This window comes from Camelina sativa, chromosome 9, assembly GCF_000633955.1.
Source record: "Camelina sativa cultivar DH55 chromosome 9, Cs, whole genome shotgun sequence".
Taxonomy (NCBI): domain Eukaryota; kingdom Viridiplantae; phylum Streptophyta; class Magnoliopsida; order Brassicales; family Brassicaceae; genus Camelina; species Camelina sativa.
Window position 1 is genome coordinate 21459154 of NC_025693.1, and position 5460 is coordinate 21464613.

General features: G+C 45.1%; 1 pseudogene; it reads right to left on the bottom strand.

The window, feature by feature from the left end:
- The window catches only part of LOC109126462, a 6869-nt pseudogene continuing 3982 nt past the window's right edge, over positions 2574-5460 (bottom strand).

Genomic DNA, 5460 nt, shown 5'->3' on the forward strand with positions numbered 1-5460 from the left:
CAAAATTTCACTAGTAAACATGTACTTGAGGTCAAGCAACTTCCGCTGTGACACCTTAGCGTGCGGTGGTAAAACAACACCGCAATACTCAATGATAGGGGTCACCAAACTGCCGATGAGAACTCTCTTGTTCTTAGCATGAGCCATGCTCCTCCGAACCTGCTCAAACTCCTTAGATAGCAGGAAACCAAAGTTGACATCATGAGTCTGCTGGTACAAAGGGGAATCCGGAGCGTGAAGGAACCTGCGAAGACCATGGAAAAACATCCACAACTCAGGTAGCTGCAATGTGCTAGTCTCAGCCCTAGCATAAATTGTGTTACTCAGGAACTTCGCCGTGATTCGGAGGACGGGGTTGCGGATGCGAGACTGTCTTGCGCTTCGAGAAGCATATTGCCCAGCAGCAACAAGCTTCCAAATTTTTGTCCTACTGTCGAGCCTCTCCATCGTGCATAATGTGTTTCTGGGGAAACCGAAGATGTCACATAGATCAAACATGTAGATGACATAGTGTTTCCTGAGTAGGAAGAAGCTGATCGAACACTGCTCGGCCATCATATCAGAACCACCCGGCGAATCGACTTGCACAGTGGCGAGGAACTCTCGTGCGAGCCGATCATGCAAGTCCCATGCTTGCTCAGCGAAAGTACCAAATCCCAAATTTTTCACCAACTCATCAAAATCCGACAGCATACCCATCTTCTCAAAGAGCTCCCGATCGACAAAACGAGTCGGCTCCATCTTGCATTGTCCAAGTAGCTTACAACCCTTAGTATCCTCATCACTCCAAACTCTCGTTGGCGGTTCTTCGGAAGGAGTGGCAGTCTCCTTACCGCTACGGCTTCGTTTAGGCATTGTCTTGGAATCGCCGAAATCGAATATAAATTTGGAGAGGAAGCACTTACCTTGTTTGAATGATTGATACAAAAATTGGGTTGGGTAAAGGATGAAAAATCAAGTTGAAGAAACCCAAAATTCGAATCAATCAAGAGAGGATTTGAGAGGAGAGGGAAATCGAGCTTATGGACGGCGAGGAAGGAAGGAAGAAGAAAAGAAATTAGGTTTTATGGGGTGTGAACACGAATCCGGTTTAACCCGGTTCAATTTAAGTTCATAAACCCGAAAACCAATTTTCTTCCTTCCCCCTCTTTTTTTTTTTTCTTTGGTTTTTTACGTCCCTCGATTTTACTTACCTGGAACGAGGATCAGTCAATCCAGAATTAGATCAGCTGATCCAGACCACCACGGAACTTTCCTTGAAAAGGGTTTCGCATCTTCTGCGTTTAGAACCTGTTCCTGAAATCAAACTCACTACCAAACGTGATTCTCGAGTAACTCTGTAAAGAATACAAAAATAGCAAATCTCCTAAGAAAAGAAAAACAAAACCAAAGAGAAAAAGGTAAGCTAATGCAAACCCTTTGGGTTGCCTCCCATTAGCCCTTGTTTATAGTCTCGAGCCTGACTTTTCTTGCTGCTTAAGCAGCTTGTGGTTCCTCCAGAGGGAGGGAAGTCTCAATTGGGTCATACTCCGCTAGGTACGGTTTAAGACGCTGGCCATTGACAGTGAATTCTTTGCCCTCTTGGTCCCAAAGTACAACAGCACCATAAGGCATGACTTCCTTGATTCGAAAAGGTCCGGACCAACGGGAACGCAGCTTCCCAGGAAATATCTTCAGCCTTGAATTGAAAAGAAGGACCAAATCGTTCGCAGCAAAATCCCTGGGGATAATCTTCTTGTCGTGTAAGGCNATCCCAAATTTTTCACCAACTCATCAAAATCCGACAGCATACCCATCTTCTCAAAGAGCTCCCGATCGACAAAACGAGTCGGCTCCATCTTGCATTGTCCAAGTAGCTTACAACCCTTAGTATCCTCATCACTCCAAACTCTCGTTGGCGGTTCTTCGGAAGGAGTGGCAGTCTCCTTACCGCTACGGCTTCGTTTAGGCATTGTCTTGGAATCGCCGAAATCGAATATAAATTTGGAGAGGAAGCACTTACCTTGTTTGAATGATTGATACAAAAATTGGGTTGGGTAAAGGATGAAAAATCAAGTTGAAGAAACCCAAAATTCGAATCAATCAAGAGAGGATTTGAGAGGAGAGGGAAATCGAGCTTATGGACGGCGAGGAAGGAAGGAAGAAGAAAAGAAATTAGGTTTTATGGGGTGTGAACACGAATCCGGTTTAACCCGGTTCAATTTAAGTTCATAAACCCGAAAACCAATTTTCTTCCTTCCCCCTCTTTTTTTTTTTTCTTTGGTTTTTTACGTCCCTCGATTTTACTTACCTGGAACGAGGATCAGTCAATCCAGAATTAGATCAGCTGATCCAGACCACCACGGAACTTTCCTTGAAAAGGGTTTCGCATCTTCTGCGTTTAGAACCTGTTCCTGAAATCAAACTCACTACCAAACGTGATTCTCGAGTAACTCTGTAAAGAATACAAAAATAGCAAATCTCCTAAGAAAAGAAAAACAAAACCAAAGAGAAAAAGGTAAGCTAATGCAAACCCTTTGGGTTGCCTCCCATTAGCCCTTGTTTATAGTCTCGAGCCTGACTTTTCTTGCTGCTTAAGCAGCTTGTGGTTCCTCCAGAGGGAGGGAAGTCTCAATTGGGTCATACTCCGCTAGGTACGGTTTAAGACGCTGGCCATTGACAGTGAATTCTTTGCCCTCTTGGTCCCAAAGTACAACAGCACCATAAGGCATGACTTCCTTGATTCGAAAAGGTCCGGACCAACGGGAACGCAGCTTCCCAGGAAATATCTTCAGCCTTGAATTGAAAAGAAGGACCAAATCGTTCGCAGCAAAATCCCTGGGGATAATCTTCTTGTCGTGTAAGGCTTTGGTCCTCTCTTTGTATATCTTGGTGTTCTCATAAGCATCCATGCGAATCTCATCAAGCTCATTCAGCTGAATAAGGCGCTTTTCTGCTGCGGACTTGAGGTTGAAGTTCATTTGCTTGGTCGCCCATAAGGAATGATTCTCAAACTCAACAGGCAAGTGACATGATTTCCCATAAACCAGTCGGAAAGGGGTGGTGCCGATGGGTGTTTTGTAAGCAGTCCGATATGCCCATAATGCCTCATCGAGTTTTAAGGACCAATCCTTTCTGGTTGAGTTGACTGTCTTCTCCAAGATGCTCTTGATTTCTCGATTAGAGATCTCGACCTGCCCACTGGTCTGTGGATGATAAGGGGTAGCGACCTTGTGTGTCACGCCATGTTTTCGCAAAAGGTTTGCAAAAAGCTTGTTAATAAAGTGAGTGCCCCCATCGCTTATTACCACCCTAGAAACACCAAACCGTGGAAAAATTATGTGCTTGAACATCTTGAGGACCACCTTCAAATCATTAGTAGGACTTGCGACAGCTTCAACCCATTTGGAAACGTAATCCACTGCAACAAGTATGTAGAGATTGCCATAAGAGGGTGGAAAAGGCCCCATGAAGTCGATTCCCCAACAGTCAAACACCTCGATTTCCAAGATAAAGTTTTGTGGCATCTCGTTCTGTTTGCTGATGTTTCCACGTCGCTGGTAAGAGTCGCATCGGGAGATAAAGTCGTGTGCATCTCGGAATAAGGTGGGCCACCAGAGGCCTGCTTGGAGCACTTTTGTCGCGGTTTTGAAAGTAGTGAAGTGTCCCGCGTAGCTAGAACCGTGGCAGTGAAAAAGAATTCCTTGTACTTCTGATTCTGGAACACATCTCCTGTAGAGGCCGTCAGCACAATGCTTGTAAAGAAAAGGCTCATCCCAAAAGTAGCGTTGCACATCTCTGAGGAACTTCTTCTTAGCATATCCAGTGAAGTTCGAAGGTTCTTCTGCTGCACACAAATAGTTTGCGATATCGGCATACCATGGCGAATCGTTAACTGTTTGTTGAAGTACTTTAACATCTTCTTTCTCCTTGTAGCAGTCGATGAAGGCTGCAACCACATACACATTCTCCTCGGGGAGTCGGTCATCTATGGGGATCTCTTCATCGATTCTTAGCCTAGAAAGGTGGTCCGCAACCCCATTCTCAATCCCCTTCTTGTCCCTTATCTCAAGATCGAACTCCTGCAGTAGTAGTATCCATCGCAGCAATCGTGGTTTAGCATCCTTCTTAGTTAACAAGTAACGCAGTGCGGCGTGATCTGTGTGCACAATAACCTTGGATCCAACCAGATAGGATCTGAATTTTTCAAAGGCAAAGACTATGGCGAGTAATTCCTTTTCTGTTGTGGCGTACTTGGTCTGTGTTCCATCGAGTGTCCTGCTAGCATAGTAAACAACATGCAACTTACCATCTTTGCGTTGTCCCAGAACCGCTCCCACAGCAAAATCACTTGCATCGCACATAACTTCGAATGGTAGATCCCAATCGGGTGGTTGTACTATTGGAGCCGAGATCAGTGCTTGTTTGATTGTTAGGAAAGCCTCCAAACAATCTGCAGTAAACTCAAAAGAGATGTCCTTGCACAGCAGCTGGGTGAGTGGTCTGGCTATCNTTGGCAAGAGTCGCATCGGGAGACAAAGTCGTGTGCATCTCGGAATAAAGTAGGCCACCAGAGGTCTGCTTGGAGCACTTTTGTCGCGGTTTTGAAAGTAGCGAAGTGTCCCGCGTAGTTAGAACCGTGGCAATGAAAAAGAATTCCTTGTACTTCTGATTCTGGAACACACCTCCTGTAGAGGCCGTCAGCACAATGCTTGTAAAGAAAAGGCTCATCCCAAAAGTAGCGTTGCACATCTCTGAGGAACTTCTTCTTAGCATATCNAATCCCTGGGGATAATCTTCTTGTCGTGTAAGGCTTTGGTCCTCTCTTTGTATATCTTGGTGTTCTCATAAGCATCCATGCAAATCTCATCAAGCTCATTCAGCTGAATAAGGCGTTTTTCTGCTGCGGACTTGAGGTTGAAGTTCATCTGCTTGGTCGTCCATAAGGAATGATACTCAAACTCAACAGGCAAGTGACATGATTTCCCATAAACCAGCCGAAAAGGGGTGGTACTGATGGGTGTTTTGTAAGCAGTCCGATATGCCCATAATGCCTCATTGAGTTTTAAGGACCAATCCTTTCTGGTTGAGTTGACTGTCTTCTCCAAGATGCTCTTGATTTCTTGATTAGAGACCTCGACCTGCCCACTGGTCTGTGGATGGTAAGGGGTAGCGACCTTGTGTGTCACGCCATGTTTTCGCAAAAGGTTTGCAAAAAGCTTGTTGATAAAGTGAGTGCCCCCATCGCTTATTACCACCCTAGGAACACCAAACCGTGGAAAAATTATGTGCTTGAACATCTTGAGGACCACCTTCGAATCATTAGTAGGACTTGCGACAGCTTCAACCCATTTGGAAACGTAATCCACTGCAACAAGTATGTAGAGATTGCCATAAGAGGGTGGAAAAGGCCCCATGAAGTCGATTCCCCAACAGTCAAACACCTCAATTTCCAAGATAAAGTTTTGTGGCATCTCGTTC